Raw genomic sequence first — 27,779 nt, forward strand, 5'->3', positions numbered from 1 at the left:
AGCATGGCTCTTTTGACCGATGGGAAGCGAGACTTCTTTGTAGCGCTGATTTGCCTTTCCAGGTTGCTTGGTTGGCCAAAAAGGGCGTATGCGTTTTTTCCTGAATATATTCAGGAAAAAACGCATACGCCCTTTTTGGCCAAGGGCATCATTGTCGAGGTTTTGCCGCTTTTCCTGTGCTTTAAAGGCGATTGGAATCTACCTCCTGAAATCTGTTTCCTGCAATTCTGCCTTGCTTTCAAATCCTCTTCGTTGCCTTCCCTCAATATATTTGTGGACGAGAGTTATCATTTCTAACTCTGCAGGTTTGTGAATTGCAGTGCCCCTGAGCTCCATTTTTCAACTCGCTTTCTTGGGAGCTGGCCGCAAAAGCGCAGGATTGCTTCAGGCCCTATTCTGGCTCCGGGCGGCAGGCTGAGCCTGTGGTTGATTCTTCTTCCTGATGGGAAAATAGAGTGACCTGTGCCTGTCCCAACACCTAGAGCTAGTCTCTCATTGGTTCCCCCTCTTCCCGTTCATCCTCAGGACAAATTGCAACCTGTACGGAACAGGAGGTTAAAGGTGCTGATTCTCCAAGGAGGGAGATTGCTAGTAAAGCGGCTGGAATGGCGAACCGGAGCACAAGGAGATGAGAAATGAGGTGCGTTTTAGAAACCTTTCCCGGTCACACGGTGTACCATCTTCTGGGTTTCTCATGCATGTTTTCGATGTAGGAAGATGCCCTTGAACCTGGAGATTTGGGACCCATGGGATGGGTACCACGCCGTATTACTTTAAAGGGTCTGCGTTAGCTCACCCAACCTCACCAAACCTCTCAGCCCCAAGAGTGTCCACCCTTATGTCTCAATCAGCTGTGGGTCTAGATATGGTCAATCCAGGTGGCATCGCAGCCCCTGAACGAATTTTGTAAGAATTTCTCTCTCTTTCACTGTCTTTGTTTCACGGGTTTTTAAAAGTAATTGATTTTTATAATGGGGTTTAGCTGCTTTGCACTGCTGTGTTTATGCCGCTTTACACCCACTTGACTCACTTACAGAGAGATATCAATACATAGGTTTTAAGATTCTTACTAGTCAGATATATTCTTGGGCGGTGAATAGGGGGTGTTGAGTCCAGTTCACTGAGCAAGGAGTAGGTCTTGTCTATTACATATTGGGTTTATGGAACGGTATCTGAGCTAATTTGAAACCCTTGTTTTATGCATCACCCCACCTCACCTTTCCCGTTAAGCAGCCATAGTGTGTTTTCTAAACGTGCGACTCTGTTCTGTTTTGTAATTCAGTACAAGGGTAGCGGTTTTTACAGTCCCTCTATAAGTGATATCTTATGATAAGTGTCTTTTTCTGTGTGACTTATTTCACTTAGATTCGTCGTACCTAAATCCACTCATCATGCTGCTCCTAGCCTTATGACGTTGATTTCATGGCTGAGTGATATTCCATTGTACATAAGGACCACAACTTCTTTATCCATTCTCCTCTTTCCTGGGATGTTTCAGGTGTAACGAAGTGGAGCTTCTTGTCAACAGAGCAGCCCTAAACTTTGGGGTGCCTGTGTCTTGCTGATTTTTAGTTTTCCCAATTTATACGCCCATGAGTGGAAGTGCCCTATGCTCTCTAAGCTGAGTTTTTTAGATGTTTCAGGACACACCGTACACTTCTCCAGAGTGACTGTTGGCAATTTACATCCCGCCCATCAGCGTAGCAAGGCTCCCATTTCTCCATGGCCTGTCCTGCATTTCTGGTTTTGACACTTTATTCAGCATGGCTCTTTTGACCGATGGGAAGCGAGACTTCTTTGTAGCGCTGATTTGCCTTTCCAGGTTGCTTGGTTGGCCAAAAAGGGCGTATGCGTTTTTTCCTGAATATATTCAGGAAAAAACGCATACGCCCTTTTTGGCCAAGGGCATCATTGTCGAGGTTTTGCCGCTTTTCCTGTGCTTTAAAGGCGATTCGAATCTACCTCCTGAAATCTGTTTCCTGCAATTCTGCCTTGCTTTCAAATCCTCTTCGTTGCCTTCCCTCAATATATTTGTGGACGAGAGTTATCATTTCTAACTCTGCAGGTTTGTGAATTGCAGTGCCCCTGAGCTCCATTTTTCAACTCGCTTTCTTGGGAGCTGGCCGCAAAAGCGCAGGATTGCTTCAGGCCCTATTCTGGCTCCGGGCGGCAGGCTGAGCCTGTGGTTGATTCTTCTTCCTGATGGGAAAATAGAGTGACCTGTGCCTGTCCCAACACCTAGAGCTAGTCTCTCATTGGTTCCCCCTCTTCCCGTTCATCCTCAGGACAAATTGCAACCTGTACGGAACAGGAGGTTAAAGGTGCTGATTCTCCAAGGAGGGAGATTGCTAGTAAAGCGGCTGGAATGGCGAACCGGAGCACAAGGAGATGAGAAATGAGGTGCGTTTTAGAAACCTTTCCCGGTCACACGGTGTACCATCTTCTGGGTTTCTCATGCATGTTTTCGATGTAGGAAGATGCCCTTGAACCTGGAGATTTGGGACCCATGGGATGGGTACCACGCCGTATTACTTTAAAGGGTCTGCGTTAGCTCACCCAACCTCACCAAACCTCTCAGCCCCAAGAGTGTCCACCCTTATGTCTCAATCAGCTGTGGGTCTAGATATGGTCAATCCAGGTGGCATCGCAGCCCCTGAACGAATTTTGTAAGCATTTCTCTCTCTTTCACTGTCTTTGTTTCACGGGTTTTTAAAAGTAATTGATTTTTAGAATGGGGTTTAGCTGCTTTGCACTGCTGTGTTTATGCCGCTTTACACCCACTTGACTCACTTACAGAGAGATATCAATACATAGGTTTTAAGATTCTTACTAGTCAGATATATTCTTGGGCGGTGAATAGGGGGTGTTGAGTCCAGTTCACTGAACAAGGAGTAGGTCTTCTCTATTACATATTGGGTTTATGGAACGGTATCTGAGCTAATTTGAAACCCTTGTTTTATGCATCACCCCACCTCACCTTTCCCGTTAAGCAGCCATAGTGTGTTTTCTAAACGTGCGACTCTGTTCTGTTTTGTAATTCAGTTCAAGGGTAGCGGTTTTTACAGTCCCTCTATAAGTGATATCTTATGATAAGTGTCTTTTTCTGTGTGACTTATTTCACTTAGAATCGTCGTACCTAAATCCACTCATCATGCTGCTCCTAGCCTTATGACGTTGATTTCATGGCTGAGTGATATTCCATTGTACATAAGGACCACAACTTCTTTATCCAATCTTCTCTTTCCTGGGATATTTCAGGTGTAACGAAGTGGAGGTTCTTGTCAACAGAGCAGCCCTAAATTTTGGGGTGCCTGTGTCTTGCTGATTTTTAGTTTTCCCAATTTATACGCCCATGAGTGGAAGTGCCCTATGCTCTCTAAGCTGAGTTTTTGTAGATGTTTCAGGACACACCGTACACTTCTCCAGAGTGGCTGTTGGCAATTTACAGCCCGCCCATCAGCGTAGCAAGGCTCCCATTTCTCCATGGCCTGTCCTGCATTTCTGGTTTTGACACTTTATTCAGCATGGCCCTTTTGACCGATGGGAAGCGAGACTTCTTTGTAGCGCTGATTTGCCTTTCCAGGTTGCTTGGTTGGCCAAAAAGGGCGTATGCGTTTTTTCCTGAATATATTCAGGAAAAAACGCATACGCCCTTTTTGGCCAAGGGCATCATTGTCGAGGTTTTGCCGCTTTTCCTGTGCTTTAAAGGCGATTCGAATCTACCTCCTGAAATCTGTTTCCTGCAATTCTGCCTTGCTTTCAAATCCTCTTCGTTGCCTTCCCTCCATATATTTGTGGACGAGAGTTATCATTTCTAACTCTGCAGGTTTGTGAATTGCAGTGCCCCTGAGCTCCATTTTTCAACTCGCTTTCTTGGGAGCTGGCCGCAAAAGCGCAGGATTGCTTCAGGACCTATTCTGGCTCCGGGCGGCAGGCTGAGCCTGTGGTTGATTCTTCTTCCTGATGGGAAAATAGAGTGGCCTTTGCCTGTCCCAACACCTAGAGCTAGTCTCTCATTTGTTCCCCCTCTTCCCGTTCATCCTCAGGACAAATTGCAACCTGTACGGAACAGGAGGTTAAAGGTGCTGATTCTCCAAGGAGGGAGATTGCTAGTAAAGCGGCTGGAATGGCGAACCGGAGCACAAGGAGATGAGAAATGAGGTGCGTTTTAGAAACCTTTCCCGGTCACACGGTGTACCATCTTCTGGGTTTCTCATGCATGTTTTCGATGTAGGAAGATGCCCTTGAACCTGGAGATTTGGGACCCATGGGATGGGTACCACGCCGTATTACTTTAAAGCGTCTGCGTTAGCTCACCCAACCTCACCAAACCTCTCAGCCCCAAGAGTGTCCACCCTTATGTCTCAATCAGCTGTGGGTCTAGATATGGTCAATCCAGGTGGCATCGCAGCCCCTGAACGAATTTTGTAAGAATTTCTCTCTCTTTCACTGTCTTTGTTTCACGGGTTTTTAAAAGTAATTGATTTTTAGAATGGGGTTTAGCTGCTTTGCACTGCTGTGTTTATGCCGCTTTACACCCACTTGACTCACTTACAGAGAGATATCAATACATAGGTTTTAAGATTCTTACTAGTCAGATATATTCTTGGGCGGTGAATAGGGTGTGTTGAGTCCAGTTCACTGAGCAAGGAGTAGGTCTTGTCTATTACATATTGGGTTTATGGAACGGTATCTGAGCTAATTTGAAACCCTTGTTTTATGCATCACCCCACCTCACCTTTCCCGTTAAGCAGCCATAGTGTGTTTTCTAAACGTGCGACTCTGTTCTGTTTTGTAATTCAGTACAAGGGTAGCGGTTTTTACAGTCCCTCTATAAGTGATATCTTATGATAAGTGTCTTTTTCTGTGTGACTTATTTCACTTAGAATCGTCGTACCTAAATCCACTCATCATGCTGCTCCTAGCCTTATGACGTTGATTTCATGGCTGAGTGATATTCCATTGTACATAAGGACCACAACTTCTTTATCCATTCTCCTCTTTCCTGGGATGTTTCAGGTGTAACGAAGTGGAGCTTCTTGTCAACAGAGCAGCCATAAACTTTGGGGTGCCTGTGTCTTGCTGATTTTTAGTTTTCCCAATTTATACGCCCATGAGTGGAAGTGCCCTATGCTCTCTAAGCTGAGTTTTTTAGATGTTTCAGGACACACCGTACACTTCTCCAGAGTGACTGTTGGCAATTTACATCCCGCCCATCAGCGTAGCAAGGCTCCCATTTCTCCATGGCCTGTCCTGCATTTCTGGTTTTGACACTTTATTCAGCATGGCTCTTTTGACCGATGGGAAGCGAGACTTCTTTGTAGCGCTGATTTGCCTTTCCAGGTTGCTTGGTTGGCCAAAAAGGGCGTATGCGTTTTTTCCTGAATATATTCAGGAAAAAACGCATACGCCCTTTTTGGCCAAGGGCATCATTGTCGAGGTTTTGCCGCTTTTCCTGTGCTTTAAAGGCGATTCGAATCTACCTCCTGAAATCTGTTTCCTGCAATTCTGCCTTGCTTTCAAATCCTCTTCGTTGCCTTCCCTCAATATATTTGTGGACGAGAGTTATCATTTCTAACTCTGCAGGTTTGTGAATTGCAGTGCCCCTGAGCTCCATTTTTCAACTCGCTTTCTTGGGAGCTGGCCGCAAAAGCGCAGGATTGCTTCAGGCCCTATTCTGGCTCCGGGCGGCAGGCTGAGCCTGTGGTTGATTCTTCTTCCTGATGGGAAAATAGAGTGACCTGTGCCTGTCCCAACACCTAGAGCTAGTCTCTCATTGGTTCCCCCTCTTCCCGTTCATCCTCAGGACAAATTGCAACCTGTACGGAACAGGAGGTTAAAGGTGCTGATTCTCCAAGGAGGGAGATTGCTAGTAAAGCGGCTGGAATGGCGAACCGGAGCACAAGGAGATGAGAAATGAGGTGCGTTTTAGAAACCTTTCCCGGTCACACGGTGTACCATCTTCTGGGTTTCTCATGCATGTTTTCGATGTAGGAAGATGCCCTTGAACCTGGAGATTTGGGACCCATGGGATGGGTACCACGCCGTATTACTTTAAAGGGTCTGCGTTAGCTCACCCAACCTCACCAAACCTCTCAGCCCCAAGAGTGTCCACCCTTATGTCTCAATCAGCTGTGGGTCTAGATATGGTCAATCCAGGTGGCATCGCAGCCCCTGAACGAATTTTGTAAGAATTTCTCTCTCTTTCACTGTCTTTGTTTCACGGGTTTTTAAAAGTAATTGATTTTTATAATGGGGTTTAGCTGCTTTGCACTGCTGTGTTTATGCCGCTTTACACCCACTTGACTCACTTACAGAGAGATATCAATACATAGGTTTTAAGATTCTTACTAGTCAGATATATTCTTGGGCGGTGAATAGGGGGTGTTGAGTCCAGTTCACTGAGCAAGGAGTAGGTCTTGTCTATTACATATTGGGTTTATGGAACGGTATCTGAGCTAATTTGAAACCCTTGTTTTATGCATCACCCCACCTCACCTTTCCCGTTAAGCAGCCATAGTGTGTTTTCTAAACGTGCGACTCTGTTCTGTTTTGTAATTCAGTTCAAGGGTAGCGGTTTTTACAGTCCCTCTATAAGTGATATCTTATGATAAGTGTCTTTTTCTGTGTGACTTATTTCACTTAGAATCGTCGTACCTAAATCCACTCATCATGCTGCTCCTAGCCTTATGACGTTGATTTCATGGCTGAGTGATATTCCATTGTACATAAGGACCACAACTTCTTTATCCAATCTTCTCTTTCCTGGGATATTTCAGGTGTAACGAAGTGGAGGTTCTTGTCAACAGAGCAGCCCTAAATTTTGGGGTGCCTGTGTCTTGCTGATTTTTAGTTTTCCCAATTTATACGCCCATGAGTGGAAGTGCCCTATGCTCTCTAAGCTGAGTTTTTGTAGATGTTTCAGGACACACCGTACACTTCTCCAGAGTGGCTGTTGGCAATTTACAGCCCGCCCATCAGCGTAGCAAGGCTCCCATTTCTCCATGGCCTGTCCTGCATTTCTGGTTTTGACACTTTATTCAGCATGGCTCTTTTGACCGATGGGAAGCGAGACTTCTTTGTAGCGCTGATTTGCCTTTCCAGGTTGCTTGGTTGGCCAAAAAGGGCGTATGCGTTTTTTCCTGAATATATTCAGGAAAAAACGCATACGCCCTTTTTGGCCAAGGGCATCATTGTCGAGGTTTTGCCGCTTTTCCTGTGCTTTAAAGGCGATTCGAATCTACCTCCTGAAATCTGTTTCCTGCAATTCTGCCTTGCTTTCAAATCCTCTTCGTTGCCTTCCCTCCATATATTTGTGGACGAGAGTTATCATTTCTAACTCTGCAGGTTTGTGAATTGCAGTGCACCTGAGCTCCATTTTTCAACTCGCTTTCTTGGGAGCTGGCCGCAAAAGCGCAGGATTGCTTCAGGCCCTATTCTGGCTCCGGGCGGCAGGCTGAGCCTGTGGTTGATTCTTCTTCCTGATGGGAAAATAGAGTGACCTGTGCCTGTCCCAACACCTAGAGCTAGTCTCTCATTGGTTCCCCCTCTTCCCGTTCATCCTCAGGACAAATTGCAACCTGTACGGAACAGGAGGTTAAAGGTGCTGATTCTCCAAGGAGGGAGATTGCTAGTAAAGCGGCTGGAATGGCGAACCGGAGCACAAGGAGATGAGAAATGAGGTGCGTTTTAGAAACCTTTCCCGGTCACACGGTGTACCATCTTCTGGGTTTCTCATGCATGTTTTCGATGTAGGAAGATGCCCTTGAACCTGGAGATTTGGGACCCATGGGATGGGTACCACGCCGTATTACTTTAAAGGGTCTGCGTTAGCTCACCCAACCTCACCAAACCTCTCAGCCCCAAGAGTGTCCACCCTTATGTCTCAATCAGCTGTGGGTCTAGATATGGTCAATCCAGGTGGCATCGCAGCCCCTGAACGAATTTTGTAAGCATTTCTCTCTCTTTCACTGTCTTTGTTTCACGGGTTTTTAAAAGTAATTGATTTTTAGAATGGGGTTTAGCTGCTTTGCACTGCTGTGTTTATGCCGCTTTACACCCACTTGACTCACTTACAGAGAGATATCAATACATAGGTTTTAAGATTCTTACTAGTCAGATATATTCTTGGGCGGTGAATAGGGGGTGTTGAGTCCAGTTCACTGAGCAAGGAGTAGGTCTTCTCTATTACATATTGGGTTTATGGAACGGTATCTGAGCTAATTTGAAACCCTTGTTTTATGCATCACCCCAACTCACCTTTCCCGTTAAGCAGCCATAGTGTGTTTTCTAAATGTGTGACTCTGTTCTGTTTTGTAATTCAGTTCAAGGGTAGCGGTTTTTACATTCCCTCTATAAGTGATATCTTATGATAAGTGTCTTTCTGTGTGACTTATTTCACTTAGAATCGTCGTACCTAAATCCACTCATCATGCTGCTCCTAGCCTTATGACGTTGATTTCATGGCTGAGTGATATTCCATTGTACATGAGGACCACAACTTCTTTATCCATTCTTCTCTTTCCTGGGATATTTCAGGTGTAACGAAGTGGAGCTTCTTGTCAACAGAGCAGCCATAAACTTTGGGGTGCCTGTGTCTTGCTGATTTTTAGTTTTCCCAATTTATACGCCCATGAGTGGAAGTGCCCTATGCTCTCTAAGCTGAGTTTTTTAGATGTTTCAGGACACACCGTACACTTCTCCAGAGTGACTGTTGGCAATTTACATCCCGCCCATCAGCGTAGCAAGGCTCCCATTTCTCCATGGCCTGTCCTGCATTTCTGGTTTTGACACTTTATTCAGCATGGCCCTTTTGACCGATGGGAAGCGAGACTTCTTTGTAGCGCTGATTTGCCTTTCCAGGTTGCTTGGTTGGCCAAAAAGGGCGTATGCGTTTTTTCCTGAATATATTCAGGAAAAAACGCATACGCCCTTTTTGGCCAAGGGCATCATTGTCGAGGTTTTGCCGCTTTTCCTGTGCTTTAAAGGCGATTCGAATCTACCTCCTGAAATCTGTTTCCTGCAATTCTGCCTTGCTTTCAAATCCTCTTCGTTGCCTTCCCTCCATATATTTGTGGACGAGAGTTATCATTTCTAACTCTGCAGGTTTGTGAATTGCAGTGCCCCTGAGCTCCATTTTTCAACTCGCTTTCTTGGGAGCTGGCCGCAAAAGCGCAGGATTGCTTCAGGCCCTATTCTGGCTCCGGGCGGCAGGCTGAGCCTGTGGTTGATTCTTCTTCCTGATGGGAAAATAGAGTGGCCTTTGCCTGTCCCAACACCTAGAGCTAGTCTCTCATTGGTTCCCCCTCTTCCCGTTCATCCTCAGGACAAATTGCAACCTGTACGGAACAGGAGGTTAGAGGTGCTGATTCTCCAAGGAGGGAGATTGCTAGTAAAGCGGCTGGAATGGCGAACCGGAGCACAAGGAGATGAGAAATGAGGTGCGTTTTAGAAACCTTTCCCGGTCACACGGTGTACCATCTTCTGGGTTTCTCATGCATGTTTTCGATGTAGGAAGATGCCCTTGAACCTGGAGATTTGGGACCCATGGGATGGGTACCACGCCGTATTACTTTAAAGGGTCTGCGTTAGCTCACCCAACCTCACCAAACCTCTCAGCCCCAAGAGTGTCCACCCTTATGTCTCAATCAGCTGTGGGTATAGATATGGTCAATCCAGGTGGCATCGCAGCCCCTGAACGAATTTTGTAAGCATTTCTCTCTCTTTCACTGTCTTTGTTTCACGGGTTTTTAAAAGTAATTGATTTTTAGAATGGGGTTTAGCTGCTTTGCACTGCTGTGTTTATGCCGCTTTACACCCACTTGACTCACTTACAGAGAGATATCAATACATAGGTTTTAAGATTCTTACTAGTCAGATATATTCTTGGGCGGTGAATAGGGTGTGTTGAGTCCAGTTCACTGAACAAGGAGTAGGTCTTCTCTATTACATATTGGGTTTATGGAACGGTATCTGAGCTAATTTGAAACCCTTGTTTTATGCATCACCCCAACTCACCTTTCCCGTTAAGCAGCCATAGTGTGTTTTCTAAATGTGTGACTCTGTTCTGTTTTGTAATTCAGTTCAAGGGTAGCGGTTTTTACATTCCCTCTATAAGTGATATCTTATGATAAGTGTCTTTCTGTGTGACTTATTTCACTTAGAATCGTCGTACCTAAATCCACTCATCATGCTGCTCCTAGCCTTATGACGTTGATTTCATGGCTGAGTGATATTCCATTGTACATGAGGACCACAACTTCTTTATCCATTCTTCTCTTTCCTGGGATATTTCAGGTGTAACGAAGTGGAGCTTCTTGTCAACAGAGCAGCCATAAACTTTGGGGTGCCTGTGTCTTGCTGATTTTTAGTTTTCCCAATTTATACGCCCATGAGTGGAAGTGCCCTATGCTCTCTAAGCTGAGTTTTTTAGATGTTTCAGGACACACCGTACACTTCTCCAGAGTGACTGTTGGCAATTTACATCCCGCCCATCAGCGTAGCAAGGCTCCCATTTCTCCATGGCCTGTCCTGCATTTCTGGTTTTGACACTTTATTCAGCATGGCCCTTTTGACCGATGGGAAGCGAGACTTCTTTGTAGCGCTGATTTGCCTTTCCAGGTTGCTTGGTTGGCCAAAAAGGGCGTATGCGTTTTTTCCTGAATATATTCAGGAAAAAACGCATACGCCCTTTTTGGCCAAGGGCATCATTTTCGAGGTTTTGCCGCTTTTCCTGTGCTTTAAAGGCGATTCGAATCTACCTCCTGAAATCTGTTTCCTGCAATTCTGCCTTGCTTTCAAATTCTCTTCGTTGCCTTCCCTCCATATATTTGTGGACGAGAGTTATCATTTCTAACTCTGCAGGTTTGTGAATTGCAGTGCCCCTGAGCTCCATTTTTCAACTCGCTTTCTTGGGAGCTGGCCGCCAAATCGCAAGATTGCTTCAGGACCTATTCTGGCTCTGGGCGGCAGGCTGAGCCTGTGGTTAATTCTTCTTCCTGATGGGAAAATAGAGTGACCTGTGCCTGTCCCAACACCTAGAGCTAGTCTCTCATTGGTTCCCCCTCTTCCCGTTCATCCTCAGGACAAATTGCAACCTGTACGGAACAGGAGGTTAAAGGTGCTGATTCTCCAAGGAGGGAGATTGCTAGTAAAGCGGCTGGAATGGCGAACCGGAGCACAAGGAGATGAGAAATGAGGTGCGTTTTAGAAACCTTTCCCGGTCACACGGTGTACCATCTTCTGGGTTTCTCATGCATGTTTTCGATGTAGGAAGATGCCCTTGAACCTGGAGATTTGGGACCCATGGGATGGGTACCACGCCGTATTACTTTAAAGGGTCTGCGTTAGCTCACCCAACCTCACCAAACCTCTCAGCCCCAAGAGTGTCCACCCTTATGTCTCAATCAGCTGTGGGTCTAGATATGGTCAATCCAGGTGGCATCGCAGCCCCTGAACGAATTTTGTAAGAATTTCTCTCTCTTTCACTGTCTTTGTTTCACGGGTTTTTAAAAGTAATTGATTTTTAGAATGGGGTTTAGCTGCTTTGCACTGCTGTGTTTATGCCGCTTTACACCCACTTGACTCACTTACAGAGAGATATCAATACATAGGTTTTAAGATTCTTACTAGTCAGATATATTCTTGGGCGGTGAATAGGGGGTGTTGAGTCCAGTTCACTGAGCAAGGAGTAGGTCTTGTCTATTACATATTGGGTTTATGGAACGGTATCTGAGCTAATTTGAAACCCTTGTTTTATGCATCACCCCACCTCACCTTTCCCGTTAAGCAGCCATAGTGTGTTTTCTAAACGTGCGACTCTGTTCTGTTTTGTAATTCAGTTCAAGGGTAGCGGTTTTTACAGTCCCTCTATAAGTGATATCTTATGATAAGTGTCTTTTTCTGTGTGACTTATTTCACTTAGAATCGTCGTACCTAAATCCACTCATCATGCTGCTCCTAGCCTTATGACGTTGATTTCATGGCTGAGTGATATTCCATTGTACATAAGGACCACAACTTCTTTATCCAATCTTCTCTTTCCTGGGATATTTCAGGTGTAACGAAGTGGAGGTTCTTGTCAACAGAGCAGCCCTAAATTTTGGGGTGCCTGTGTCTTGCTGATTTTTAGTTTTCCCAATTTATACGCCCATGAGTGGAAGTGCCCTATGCTCTCTAAGCTGAGTTTTTGTAGATGTTTCAGGACACACCGTACACTTCTCCAGAGTGGCTGTTGGCAATTTACAGCCCGCCCATCAGCGTAGCAAGGCTCCCATTTCTCCATGGCCTGTCCTGCATTTCTGGTTTTGACACTTTATTCAGCATGGCTCTTTTGACCGATGGGAAGCGAGACTTCTTTGTAGCGCTGATTTGCCTTTCCAGGTTGCTTGGTTGGCCAAAAAGGGCGTATGCGTTTTTTCCTGAATATATTCAGGAAAAAACGCATACGCCCTTTTTGGCCAAGGGCATCATTGTCGAGGTTTTGCCGCTTTTCCTGTGCTTTAAAGGCGATTCGAATCTACCTCCTGAAATCTGTTTCCTGCAATTCTGCCTTGCTTTCAAATCCTCTTCGTTGCCTTCCCTCCATATATTTGTGGACGAGAGTTATCATTTCTAACTCTGCAGGTTTGTGAATTGCAGTGCCCCTGAGCTCCATTTTTCAACTCGCTTTCTTGGGAGCTGGCCGCAAAAGCGCAGGATTGCTTCAGGCCCTATTCTGGCTCCGGGCGGCAGGCTGAGCCTGTGGTTGATTCTTCTTCCTGATGGGAAAATAGAGTGACCTGTGCCTGTCCCAACACCTAGAGCTAGTCTCTCATTGGTTCCCCCTCTTCCCGTTCATCCTCAGGACAAATTGCAACCTGTACGGAACAGGAGGTTAAAGGTGCTGATTCTCCAAGGAGGGAGATTGCTAGTAAAGCGGCTGGAATGGCGAACCGGAGCACAAGGAGATGAGAAATGAGGTGCGTTTTAGAAACCTTTCCCGGTCACACGGTGTACCATCTTCTGGGTTTCTCATGCATGTTTTCGATGTAGGAAGATGCCCTTGAACCTGGAGATTTGGGACCCATGGGATGGGTACCACGCCGTATTACTTTAAAGGGTCTGCGTTAGCTCACCCAACCTCACCAAACCTCTCAGCCCCAAGAGTGTCCACCCTTATGTCTCAATCAGCTGTGGGTCTAGATATGGTCAATCCAGGTGGCATCGCAGCCCCTGAACGAATTTTGTAAGCATTTCTCTCTCTTTCACTGTCTTTGTTTCACGGGTTTTTAAAAGTAATTGATTTTTAGAATGGGGTTTAGCTGCTTTGCACTGCTGTGTTTATGCCGCTTTACACCCACTTGACTCACTTACAGAGAGATATCAATACATAGGTTTTAAGATTCTTACTAGTCAGATATATTCTTGGGCGGTGAATAGGGGGTGTTGAGTCCAGTTCACTGAGCAAGGAGTAGGTCTTCTCTATTACATATTGGGTTTATGGAACGGTATCTGAGCTAATTTGAAACCCTTGTTTTATGCATCACCCCAACTCACCTTTCCCGTTAAGCAGCCATAGTGTGTTTTCTAAATGTGTGACTCTGTTCTGTTTTGTAATTCAGTTCAAGGGTAGCGGTTTTTACATTCCCTCTATAAGTGATATCTTATGATAAGTGTCTTTCTGTGTGACTTATTTCACTTAGAATCGTCGTACCTAAATCCACTCATCATGCTGCTCCTAGCCTTATGACGTTGATTTCATGGCTGAGTGATATTCCATTGTACATGAGGACCACAACTTCTTTATCCATTCTTCTCTTTCCTGGGATATTTCAGGTGTAACGAAGTGGAGCTTCTTGTCAACAGAGCAGCCATAAACTTTGGGGTGCCTGTGTCTTGCTGATTTTTAGTTTTCCCAATTTATACGCCCATGAGTGGAAGTGCCCTATGCTCTCTAAGCTGAGTTTTTTAGATGTTTCAGGACACACCGTACACTTCTCCAGAGTGACTGTTGGCAATTTACATCCCGCCCATCAGCGTAGCAAGGCTCCCATTTCTCCATGGCCTGTCCTGCATTTCTGGTTTTGACACTTTATTCAGCATGGCCCTTTTGACCGATGGGAAGCGAGACTTCTTTGTAGCGCTGATTTGCCTTTCCAGGTTGCTTGGTTGGCCAAAAAGGGCGTATGCGTTTTTTCCTGAATATATTCAGGAAAAAACGCATACGCCCTTTTTGGCCAAGGGCATCATTGTCGAGGTTTTGCCGCTTTTCCTGTGCTTTAAAGGCGATTCGAATCTACCTCCTGAAATCTGTTTCCTGCAATTCTGCCTTGCTTTCAAATCCTCTTCGTTGCCTTCCCTCCATATATTTGTGGACGAGAGTTATCATTTCTAACTCTGCAGGTTTGTGAATTGCAGTGCCCCTGAGCTCCATTTTTCAACTCGCTTTCTTGGGAGCTGGCCGCAAAAGCGCAGGATTGCTTCAGGCCCTATTCTGGCTCCGGGCGGCAGGCTGAGCCTGTGGTTGATTCTTCTTCCTGATGGGAAAATAGAGTGGCCTTTGCCTGTCCCAACACCTAGAGCTAGTCTCTCATTGGTTCCCCCTCTTCCCGTTCATCCTCAGGACAAATTGCAACCTGTACGGAACAGGAGGTTAGAGGTGCTGATTCTCCAAGGAGGGAGATTGCTAGTAAAGCGGCTGGAATGGCGAACCGGAGCACAAGGAGATGAGAAATGAGGTGCGTTTTAGAAACCTTTCCCGGTCACACGGTGTACCATCTTCTGGGTTTCTCATGCATGTTTTCGATGTAGGAAGATGCCCTTGAACCTGGAGATTTGGGACCCATGGGATGGGTACCACGCCGTATTACTTTAAAGGGTCTGCGTTAGCTCACCCAACCTCACCAAACCTCTCAGCCCCAAGAGTGTCCACCCTTATGTCTCAATCAGCTGTGGGTCTAGATATGGTCAATCCAGGTGGCATCGCAGCCCCTGAACGAATTTTGTAAGCATTTCTCTCTCTTTCACTGTCTTTGTTTCACGGGTTTTTAAAAGTAATTGATTTTTAGAATGGGGTTTAGCTGCTTTGCACTGCTGTGTTTATGCCGCTTTACACCCACTTGACTCACTTACAGAGAGATATCAATACATAGGTTTTAAGATTCTTACTAGTCAGATATATTCTTGGGCGGTGAATAGGGGGTGTTGAGTCCAGTTCACTGAGCAAGGAGTAGGTCTTCTCTATTACATATTGGGTTTATGGAACGGTATCTGAGCTAATTTGAAACCCTTGTTTTATGCATCACCCCAACTCACCTTTCCCGTTAAGCAGCCATAGTGTGTTTTCTAAATGTGTGACTCTGTTCTGTTTTGTAATTCAGTTCAAGGGTAGCGGTTTTTACATTCCCTCTATAAGTGATATCTTATGATAAGTGTCTTTCTGTGTGACTTATTTCACTTAGAATCGTCGTACCTAAATCCACTCATCATGCTGCTCCTAGCCTTATGACGTTGATTTCATGGCTGAGTGATATTCCATTGTACATGAGGACCACAACTTCTTTATCCATTCTTCTCTTTCCTGGGATATTTCAGGTGTAACGAAGTGGAGCTTCTTGTCAACAGAGCAGCCATAAACTTTGGGGTGCCTGTGTCTTGCTGATTTTTAGTTTTCCCAATTTATACGCCCATGAGTGGAAGTGCCCTATGCTCTCTAAGCTGAGTTTTTTAGATGTTTCAGGACACACCGTACACTTCTCCAGAGTGACTGTTGGCAATTTACATCCCGCCCATCAGCGTAGCAAGGCTCCCATTTCTCCATGGCCTGTCCTGCATTTCTGGTTTTGACACTTTATTCAGCATGGCCCTTTTGACCGATGGGAAGCGAGACTTCTTTGTAGCGCTGATTTGCCTTTCCAGGTTGCTTGGTTGGCCAAAAAGGGCGTATGCGTTTTTTCCTGAATATATTCAGGAAAAAACGCATACGCCCTTTTTGGCCAAGGGCATCATTTTCGAGGTTTTGCCGCTTTTCCTGTGCTTTAAAGGCGATTCGAATCTACCTCCTGAAATCTGTTTCCTGCAATTCTGCCTTGCTTTCAAATTCTCTTCGTTGCCTTCCCTCCATATATTTGTGGACGAGAGTTATCATTTCTAACTCTGCAGGTTTGTGAATTGCAGTGCCCCTGAGCTCCATTTTTCAACTCGCTTTCTTGGGAGCTGGCCGCCAAATCGCAAGATTGCTTCAGGACCTATTCTGGCTCTGGGCGGCAGGCTGAGCCTGTGGTTAATTCTTCTTCCTGATGGGAAAATAGAGTGACCTGTGCCTGTCCCAACACCTAGAGCTAGTCTCTCATTGGTTCCCCCTCTTCCCGTTCATCCTCAGGACAAATTGCAACCTGTACGGAACAGGAGGTTAAAGGTGCTGATTCTCCAAGGAGGGAGATTGCTAGTAAAGCGGCTGGAATGGCGAACCGGAGCACAAGGAGATGAGAAATGAGGTGCGTTTTAGAAACCTTTCCCGGTCACACGGTGTACCATCTTCTGGGTTTCTCATGCATGTTTTCGATGTAGGAAGATGCCCTTGAACCTGGAGATTTGGGACCCATGGGATGGGTACCACGCCGTATTACTTTAAAGGGTCTGCGTTAGCTCACCCAACCTCACCAAACCTCTCAGCCCCAAGAGTGTCCACCCTTATGTCTCAATCAGCTGTGGGTCTAGATATGGTCAATCCAGGTGGCATCGCAGCCCCTGAACGAATTTTGTAAGAATTTCTCTGTCTTTCACTGTCTTTGTTTCACGGGTTTTTAAAAGTAATTGATTTTTAGAATGGGGTTTAGCTGCTTTGCACTGCTGTGTTTATGCCGCTTTACACCCACTTGACTCACTTACAGAGAGATATCAATACATAGGTTTTAAGATTCTTACTAGTCAGATATATTCTTGGGCGGTGAATAGGGTGTGTTGAGTCCAGTTCACTGAACAAGGAGTAGGTCTTCTCTATTACATATTGGGTTTATGGAACGGTATCTGAGCTAATTTGAAACCCTTGTTTTATGCATCACCCCAACTCACCTTTCCCGTTAAGCAGCCATAGTGTGTTTTCTAAATGTGTGACTCTGTTCTGTTTTGTAATTCAGTACAAGGGTAGCGGTTTTTACATTCCCTCTATAAGTGATATCTTATGATAAGTGTCTTTCTGTGTGACTTATTTCACTTAGAATCGTCGTACCTAAATCCACTCATCATGCTGCTCCTAGCCTTATGACGTTGATTTCATGGCTGAGTGATATTCCATTGTACATGAGGACCACAACTTCTTTATCCATTCTTCTCTTTCCTGGGATATTTCAGGTGTAACGAAGTGGAGCTTCTTGTCAACAGAGCAGCCATAAACTTTGGGGTGCCTGTGTCTTGCTGATTTTTAGTTTTCCCAATTTATACGCCCATGAGTGGAAGTGCCCTATGCTCTCTAAGCTGAGTTTTTTAGATGTTTCAGGACACACCGTACACTTCTCCAGAGTGACTGTTGGCAATTTACATCCCGCCCATCAGCGTAGCAAGGCTCCCATTTCTCCATGGCCTGTCCTGCATTTCTGGTTTTGACACTTTATTCAGCATGGCCCTTTTGACCGATGGGAAGCGAGACTTCTTTGTAGCGCTGATTTGCCTTTCCAGGTTGCTTGGTTGGCCAAAAAGGGCGTATGCGTTTTTTCCTGAATATATTCAGGAAAAAACGCATACGCCCTTTTTGTCCAAGGGCATCATTGTCGAGGTTTTGCCGCTTTTCCTGTGCTTTAAAGGCGATTCGAATCTACCTCCTGAAATCTGTTTCCTGCAATTCTGCCTTGCTTTCAAATTCTCTTCGTTGCCTTCCCTCCATATATTTGTGGACGAGAGTTATCATTTCTAACTCTGCAGGTTTGTGAATTGCAGTGCCCCTGAGCTCCATTTTTCAACTCGCTTTCTTGGGAGCTGGCCGCCAAATCGCAAGATTGCTTCAGGACCTATTCTGGCTCTGGGCGGCAGGCTGAGCCTGTGGTTAATTCTTCTTCCTGATGGGAAAATAGAGTGACCTGTGCCTGTCCCAACACCTAGAGCTAGTCTCTCATTGGTTCCCCCTCTTCCCGTTCATCCTCAGGACAAATTGCAACCTGTACGGAACAGGAGGTTAAAGGTGCTGATTCTCCAAGGAGGGAGATTGCTAGTAAAGCGGCTGGAATGGCGAACCGGAGCACAAGGAGATGAGAAATGAGGTGCGTTTTAGAAACCTTTCCCGGTCACACGGTGTACCATCTTCTGGGTTTCTCATGCATGTTTTCGATGTAGGAAGATGCCCTTGAACCTGGAGATTTGGGACCCATGGGATGGGTACCACGCCGTATTACTTTAAAGGGTCTGCGTTAGCTCACCCAACCTCACCAAACCTCTCAGCCCCAAGAGTGTCCACCCTTATGTCTCAATCAGCTGTGGGTCTAGATATGGTCAATCCAGGTGGCATCGCAGCCCCTGAACGAATTTTGTAAGCATTTCTCTCTCTTTCACTGTCTTTGTTTCACGGGTTTTTAAAAGTAATTGATTTTTAGAATGGGGTTTAGCTGCTTTGCACTGCTGTGTTTATGCCGCTTTACACCCACTTGACTCACTTACAGAGAGATATCAATACATAGGTTTTAAGATTCTTACTAGTCAGATATATTCTTGGGCGGTGAATAGGGTGTGTTGAGTCCAGTTCACTGAACAAGGAGTAGGTCTTCTCTATTACATATTGGGTTTATGGAACGGTATCTGAGCTAATTTGAAACCCTTGTTTTATGCATCACCCCAACTCACCTTTCCCGTTAAGCAGCCATAGTGTGTTTTCTAAATGTGTGACTCTGTTCTGTTTTGTAATTCAGTTCAAGGGTAGCGGTTTTTACATTCCCTCTATAAGTGATATCTTATGATAAGTGTCTTTCTGTGTGACTTATTTCACTTAGAATCGTCGTACCTAAATCCACTCATCATGCTGCTCCTAGCCTTATGACGTTGATTTCATGGCTGAGTGATATTCCATTGTACATGAGGACCACAACTTCTTTATCCATTCTTCTCTTTCCTGGGATATTTCAGGTGTAACGAAGTGGAGCTTCTTGTCAACAGAGCAGCCATAAACTTTGGGGTGCCTGTGTCTTGCTGATTTTTAGTTTTCCCAATTTATACGCCCATGAGTGGAAGTGCCCTATGCTCTCTAAGCTGAGTTTTTTAGATGTTTCAGGACACACCGTACACTTCTCCAGAGTGACTGTTGGCAATTTACATCCCGCCCATCAGCGTAGCAAGGCTCCCATTTTTCCATGGCCTGTCCTGCATTTCTGGTTTTGACACTTTATTCAGCATGGCCCTTTTGACCGATGGGAAGCGAGACTTCTTTGTAGCGCTGATTTGCCTTTCCAGGTTGCTTGGTTGGCCAAAAAGGGCGTATGCGTTTTTTCCTGAATATATTCAGGAAAAAACGCATACGCCCTTTTTGGCCAAGGGCATCATTGTCGAGGTTTTGCCGCTTTTCCTGTGCTTTAAAGGCGATTCGAATCTACCTCCTGAAATCTGTTTCCTGCAATTCTGCCTTGCTTTCAAATCCTCTTCGTTGCCTTCCCTCCATATATTTGTGGACGAGAGTTATCATTTCTAACTCTGCAGGTTTGTGAATTGCAGTGCCCCTGAGCTCCATTTTTCAACTCGCTTTCTTGGGAGCTGGCCGCCAAATCGCAAGATTGCTTCAGGACCTATTCTGGCTCTGGGCGGCAGGCTGAGCCTGTGGTTAATTCTTCTTCCTGATGGGAAAATAGAGTGACCTGTGCCTGTCCCAACACCTAGAGCTAGTCTCTCATTGGTTCCCCCTCTTCCCGTTCATCCTCAGGACAAATTGCAACCTGTACGGAACAGGAGGTTAAAGGTGCTGATTCTCCAAGGAGGGAGATTGCTAGTAAAGCGGCTGGAATGGCGAACCGGAGCACAAGGAGATGAGAAATGAGGTGCGTTTTAGAAACCTTTCCCGATCACACGGTGTACCATCTTCTGGGTTTCTCATGCATGTTTTCGATGTAGGAAGATGCCCTTGAACCTGGAGATTTGGGACCCATGGGATGGGTACCACGCCGTATTACTTTACAGGGTCTGCGTTAGCTAACCTAACCTCACCAATCCTCTCAGCCCCAAGAGTGTCCACCCTTATGTCTCAATCAGCTGTGGGTCTAAATATGGTCAATCCAGGTGGCATCGCAGCCCCTGAACGAATTTTGTAAGAATTTCTCTTTCTTTCACTGTCTTTGTTTCACGGGTTTTTAAAAGTAATTGATTTTTATAATGGGGTTTAGCTGCTTTGCACTGCTGTGTTTATGCCGCTTTACACCCACTTGACTCACTTACAGAGAGATATCAATACATAGGTTTTAAGATTCTTACTAGTCAGATATATTCTTGGGCGGTGAATAGGGGGTGTTGAGTCCAGTTCACTGAGCAAGGAGTAGGTCTTGTCTATTACATATTGGGTTTATGGAACGGTATCTGAGCTAATTTGAAACCCTTGTTTTATGCATCACCCCACCTCACCTTTCCCGTTAAGCAGCCATAGTGTGTTTTCTAAACGTGCGACTCTGTTCTGTTTTGTAATTCAGTTCAAGGGTAGCGGTTTTTACAGTCCCTCTATAAGTGATATCTTATGATAAGTGTCTTTTTCTGTGTGACTTATTTCACTTAGAATCGTCGTACCTAAATCCACTCATCATGCTGCTCCTAGCCTTATGACGTTGATTTCATGGCTGAGTGATATTCCATTGTACATAAGGACCACAACTTCTTTATCCAATCTTCTCTTTCCTGGGATATTTCAGGTGTAACGAAGTGGAGGTTCTTGTCAACAGAGCAGCCCTAAATTTTGGGGTGCCTGTGTCTTGCTGATTTTTAGTTTTCCCAATGTATACGCCCATGAGTGGAAGTGCCCTATGCTCTCTAAGCTGAGTTTTTTAGATGTTTCAGGACACACCGTACACTTCTCCAGAGTGGCTGTTGGCAATTTACAGCCCGCCCATCAGCGTGGCAAGGCTCCCATTTCTCCATGGCCTGTCCTGCATTTCTGGTTTTGACACTTTATTCAGCATGGCCCTTTTGACCGATGGGAAGAGAGACTTCTTTGTAGCGCTGATTTGCCTTTCCAGGTTGCTTGGTTGGCCAAAAAGGGCGTATGCGTTTTTTCCTGAATATATTCAGGAAAAAACGCATACGCCCTTTTTGGCCAAGGGCATCATTGTCGAGGTTTTGCCGCTTTTCCTGTGCTTTAAAGGCGATTCGAATCTACCTCCTGAAATCTGTTTCCTGCAATTCTGCCTTGCTTTCAAATCCTCTTCGTTGCCTTCCCTCCATATATTTGTGGACGAGAGTTATCATTTCTAACTCTGCAGGTTTGTGAATTGCAGTGCCCCTGAGCTCCATTTTTCAACTCGCTTTCTTGGGAGCTGGCCGCAAAAGCGCAGGATTGCTTCAGGCCCTATTCTGGCTCCGGGCGGCAGGCTGAGCCTGTGGTTGATTCTTCTTCCTGATGGGAAAATAGAGTGACCTGTGCCTGTCCCAACACCTAGAGCTAGTCTCTCATTGGTTCCCCCTCTTCCCGTTCACCCTCAGGACAAATTGCAACCTGTACGGAACAGGAGGTTAAAGGTGCTGATTCTCCAAGGAGGGAGATTGCTAGTAAAGCGGCTGGAATGGCGAACCGGAGCACAAGGAGATGAGAAATGAGGTGCGTTTTAGAAACCTTTCCCGGTCACACGGTGTACCATCTTCTGGGTTTCTCATGCATGTTTTCGATGTAGGAAGATGCCCTTGAACCTGGAGATTTGGGACCCATGGGATGGGTACCACGCCGTATTACTTTAAAGCGTCTGCGTTAGCTCACCCAACCTCACCAAACCTCTCAGCCCCAAGAGTGTCCACCCTTATGTCTCAATCAGCTGTGGGTCTAGATATGGTCAATCCAGGTGGCATCGCAGCCCCTGAACGAATTTTGTAAGAATTTCTCTGTCTTTCACTGTCTTTGTTTCACGGGTTTTTAAAAGTAATTGATTTTTAGAATGGGGTTTAGCTGCTTTGCACTGCTGTGTTTATGCCGCTTTACACCCACTTGACTCACTTACAGAGAGATATCAATACATAGGTTTTAAGATTCTTACTAGTCAGATATATTCTTGGGCGGTGAATAGGGTGTGTTGAGTCCAGTTCACTGAGCAAGGAGTAGGTCTTCTCTATTACATATTGGGTTTATGGAACGGTATCTGAGCTAATTTGAAACCCTTGTTTTATGCATCACCCCACCTCACCTTTCCCGTTAAGCAGCCATAGTGTGTTTTCTAAATGTGTGACTCTGTTCTGTTTTGTAATTCAGTTCACGGGTAGCGGTTTTTACATTCCCTCTATAAGTGATATCTTATGATAAGTGTCTTTTTCTGTGTGATTTATTTCACTTAGAATCGTCGTACCTAAATCCACTCATCATGCTGCTCCTAGCCTTATGACGTTGATTTCATGGCTGAGTGATATTCCATTGTACATAAGGACCACAACTTCTTTATCCATTCTTCTCTTTCCTGGGATGTTTAAGGTGTAACGAAGTGGAGGTTCTTGTCAACAGAGCAGCCCTAAACTTTGGGGTGCCTGTGTCTTGCTGATTTTTAGTTTTCCCAATGTATACGCCCATGAGTGGAAGTGCCCTATGCTCTCTAAGCTGAGTTTTTTAGATGTTTCAGGACACACCGTACACTTCTCCAGAGTGGCTGTTGGCAATTTACAGCCCGCCCATCAGTGTGACAAGGCTCCCATTTCTCCATGGCCTGTCCTGCATTTTTGTTTTTGACACTTTATTCAGCATGGCCCTTTTGACCGATGGGAAGCGAGACTTCTTTGTAGCGCTGATTTGCCTTTCCAGGTTGCTTGGTTGGCCAAAAAGGGCGTATGCGTTTTTTCCTGAATATATTCAGGAAAAAACGCATACGCCCTTTTTGGCCAAGGGCATCATTGTCGAGGTTTTGCCGCTTTTCCTGTGCTTTAAAGGCGATTCGAATCTACCTCCTGAAATCTGTTTCCTGCAATTCTGCCTTGCTTTCAAATTCTCTTCGTTGCCTTCCCTCCATATATTTGTGGACGAGAGTTATCATTTCTAACTCTGCAGGTTTGTGAATTGCAGTGCCCCTGAGCTCCATTTTTCAACTCGCTTTCTTGGGAGCTGGCCGCCAAATCGCAAGATTGCTTCAGGACCTATTCTGGCTCTGGGCGGCAGGCTGAGCCTGTGGTTAATTCTTCTTCCTGATGGGAAAATAGAGTGACCTGTGCCTGTCCCAACACCTAGAGCTAGTCTCTCATTGGTTCCCCCTCTTCCCGTTCATCCTCAGGACAAATTGCAACCTGTACGGAACAGGAGGTTAAAGGTGCTGATTCTCCAAGGAGGGAGATTGCTAGTAAAGCGGCTGGAATGGCGAACCGGAGCACAAGGAGATGAGAAATGAGGTGCGTTTTAGAAACCTTTCCCGGTCACACGGTGTACCATCTTCTGGGTTTCTCATGCATGTTTTCGATGTAGGAAGATGCCCTTGAACCTGGAGATTTGGGACCCATGGGATGGGTACCACGCCGTATTACTTTAAAGGGTCTGCGTTAGCTCACCCAACCTCACCAAACCTCTCAGCCCCAAGAGTGTCCACCCTTATGTCTCAATCAGCTGTGGGTCTAGATATGGTCAATCCAGGTGGCATCGCAGCCCCTGAACGAATTTTGTAAGCATTTCTCTCTCTTTCACTGTCTTTGTTTCACGGGTTTTTAAAAGTAATTGATTTTTAGAATGGGGTTTAGCTGCTTTGCACTGCTGTGTTTATGCCGCTTTACACCCACTTGACTCACTTACAGAGAGATATCAATACATAGGTTTTAAGATTCTTACTAGTCAGATATATTCTTGGGCGGTGAATAGGGTGTGTTGAGTCCAGTTCACTGAACAAGGAGTAGGTCTTCTCTATTACATATTGGGTTTATGGAACGGTATCTGAGCTAATTTGAAACCCTTGTTTTATGCATCACCCCAACTCACCTTTCCCGTTAAGCAGCCATAGTGTGTTTTCTAAATGTGTGACTCTGTTCTGTTTTGTAATTCAGTTCAAGGGTAGCGGTTTTTACATTCCCTCTATAAGTGATATCTTATGATAAGTGTCTTTCTGTGTGACTTATTTCACTTAGAATCGTCGTACCTAAATCCACTCATCATGCTGCTCCTAGCCTTATGACGTTGATTTCATGGCTGAGTGATATTCCATTGTACATGAGGACCACAACTTCTTTATCCATTCTTCTCTTTCCTGGGATATTTCAGGTGTAACGAAGTGGAGCTTCTTGTCAACAGAGCAGCCATAAACATTGGGGTGCCTGTGTCTTGCTGATTTTTAGTTTTCCCAATTTATACGCCCATGAGTGGAAGTGCCCTATGCTCTCTAAGCTGAGTTTTTTAGATGTTTCAGGACACACCGTACACTTCTCCAGAGTGGCTGTTGGCAATTTACAGCCCGCCCATCAGCGTAGCAAGGCTCCCATTTCTCCATGGCCTGTCCTGCATTTCTGGTTTTGACACTTTATTCAGCATGGCCCTTTTGACCGATGGGAAGCGAGACTTCTTTGTAGCGCTGATTTGCCTTTCCAGGTTGCTTGGTTGGCCAAAAAGGGCGTATGCGTTTTTTCCTGAATATATTCAGGAAAAAACGCATACGCCCTTTTTGGCCAAGGGCATCATTGTCGAGGTTTTGCCGCTTTTCCTGTGCTTTAAAGGCGATTCGAATCTACCTCCTGAAATCTGTTTCCTGCAATTCTGCCTTGCTTTCAAATCCTCTTCGTTGCCTTCCCTCCATATATTTGTGGACGAGAGTTATCATTTCTAACTCTGCAGGTTTGTGAATTGCAGTGCCCCTGAGCTCCATTTTTCAACTCGCTTTCTTGGGAGCTGGCCGCAAAAGCGCAGGATTGCTTCAGGCCCTATTCTGGCTCCGGGCGGCAGGCTGAGCCTGTGGTTGATTCTTCTTCCTGATGGGAAAATAGAGTGGCCTTTGCCTGTCCCAACACCTAGAGCTAGTCTCTCATTGGTTCCCCCTCTTCCCGTTCATCCTCAGGACAAATTGCAACCTGTACGGAACAGGAGGTTAAAGGTGCTGATTCTCCAAGGAGGGAGATTGCTAGTAAAGCGGCTGGAATGGCGAACCGGAGCACAAGGAGATGAGAAATGAGGTGCGTTTTAGAAACCTTTCCCGGTCACACGGTGTACCATCTTCTGGGTTTCTCATGCATGTTTTCGATGTAGGAAGATGCCCTTGAACCTGGAGATTTGGGACCCATGGGATGGGTACCACGCCGTATTACTTTAAAGGGTCTGCGTTAGCTCACCCAACCTCACCAAACCTCTCAGCCCCAAGAGTGTCCACCCTTATGTCTCAATCAGCTGTGGGTCTAAATATGGTCAATCCAGGTGGCATCGCAGCCCCTGAACGAATTTTGTAAGAATTTCTCTTTCTTTCACTGTCTTTGTTTCACGGGTTTTTAAAAGTAATTGATTTTTATAATGGGGTTTAGCTGCTTTGCACTGCTGTGTTTATGCCGCTTTACACCCACTTGACTCACTTACAGAGAGATATCAATACATAGGTTTTAAGATTCTTACTAGTCAGATGTATTCTTGGGCGGTGAATAGGGGGTGTTGAGTCCAGTTCACTGAGCAAGGAGTAGGTCTTGTCTATTACATATTGGGTTTATGGAACGGTATCTGAGCTAATTTGAAACCCTTGTTTTATGCATCACCCCACCTCACCTTTCCCGTTAAGCAGCTATAGTGTGTTTTCTAAACGTGCGACTCTGTTCTGTTTTGTAATTCAGTTCAAGGGTAGCGGTTTTTACAGTCCCTCTATAAGTGATATCTTATGATAAGTGTCTTTTTCTGTGTGACTTATTTCACTTAGAATCGTCGTACCTAAATCCACTCATCATGCTGCTCCTAGCCTTATGACGTTGATTTCATGGCTGAGTGATATTCCATTGTACATAAGGACCACAACTTCTTTATCCAATCTTCTCTTTCCTGGGATATTTCAGGTGTAACGAAGTGGAGCTTCTTGTCAACAGAGCAGCCCTAAATTTTGGGGTGCCTGTGTCTTGCTGATTTTTAGTTTTCCCAATTTATACGCCCATGAGTGGAAGTGCCCTATGCTCTCTAAGCTGAGTTTTTTAGATGTTTCAGGACACACCGTACACTTCTCCAGAGTGGCTGTTGGCAATTTACAGCCCGCCCATCAGCGTAGCAAGGCTCCCATTTCTCCATGGCCTGTCCTGCATTTCTGGTTTTGACACTTTATTCAGCATGGCCCTTTTGACCGATGGGAAGCGAGACTTCTTTGTAGCGCTGATTTGCCTTTCCAGGTTGCTTGGTTGGCCAAAAAGGGCGTATGCGTTTTTTCCTGAATATATTCAGGAAAAAACGCATACGCCCTTTTTGGCCAAGGGCATCATTGTCGAGGTTTTGCCGCTTTTCCTGTGCTTTAAAGGCGATTCGAATCTACCTCCTGAAATCTGTTTCCTGCAATTCTGCCTTGCTTTCAAATCCTCTTCGTTGCCTTCCCTCCAGATATTTGTGGACGAGAGTTATCATTTCTAACTCTGCAGGTTTGTGAATTGCAGTGCCCCTGAGCTCCATTTTTCAACTCGCTTTCTTGGGAGCTGGCCGCAAAAGCGCAGGATTGCTTCAGGCCCTATTCTGGCTCCGGGCGGCAGGCTGAGCCTGTGGTTGATTCTTCTTCCTGATGGGAAAATAGAGTGGCCTTTGCCTGTCCCAACACCTAGAGCTAGTCTCTCATTGGTTCCCCCTCTTCCCGTTCATCCTCAGGACAAATTGCAACCTGTACGGAACAGGAGGTTAAAGGTGCTGATTCTCCAAGGAGGGAGATTGCTAGTAAAGCGGCTGGAATGGCGAACCGGAGCACAAGGAGATGAGAAATGAGGTGCGTTTTAGAAACCTTTCCCGGTCACACGGTGTACCATCTTCTGGGTTTCTCATGCATGTTTTCGATGTAGGAAGATGCCCTTGAACCTGGAGATTTGGGACCCATGGGATGGGTACCACGCCGTATTACTTTAAACCGTCTGCGTTAGCTCACCCAACCTCACCAAAACTCTCAGCCCCAAGAGTGTCCACCCTTATGTCTCAATCAGCTGTGGGTCTAGATATGGTCAATCCAGGTGGCATCGCAGCCCCTGAACGAATTTTGTAAGAATTTCTCTTTCTTTCACTGTCTTTGTTTCACGGGTTTTTAAAAGTAATTGATTTTTAGAATGGGGTTTAGCTGCTTTGCACTGCTGTGTTTATGCCGCTTTACACCCACTTGACTCACTTACAGAGAGATATCAATACATAGGTTTTAAGATTCTTACTAGTCAGATATATTCTTGGGCGGTGAATAGGGGGTGTTGAGTCCAGTTCACTGAGCAAGGAGTAGGTCTTGTCTATTACATATTGGGTTTATGGAACGGTATCTGAGCTAATTTGAAACCCTTGTTTTATGCATCACCCCACCTCACCTTTCCCGTTAAGCAGCCATAGTGTGTTTTCTAAACGTGCGACTCTGCTCTGTTTTGTAATTCAGTTCAAGGGTAGCGGTTTTTACAGTCCCTCTATAAGTGATATCTTATGATAAGTGTCTTTTTCTGTGTGACTTATTTCACTTAGAATCGTCGTACCTAAATCCACTCAT

The sequence above is a fragment of the Balaenoptera ricei genome, chromosome 16 (genome assembly GCF_028023285.1).
Source record: "Balaenoptera ricei isolate mBalRic1 chromosome 16, mBalRic1.hap2, whole genome shotgun sequence".
Classification (NCBI taxonomy): domain Eukaryota; kingdom Metazoa; phylum Chordata; class Mammalia; order Artiodactyla; family Balaenopteridae; genus Balaenoptera; species Balaenoptera ricei.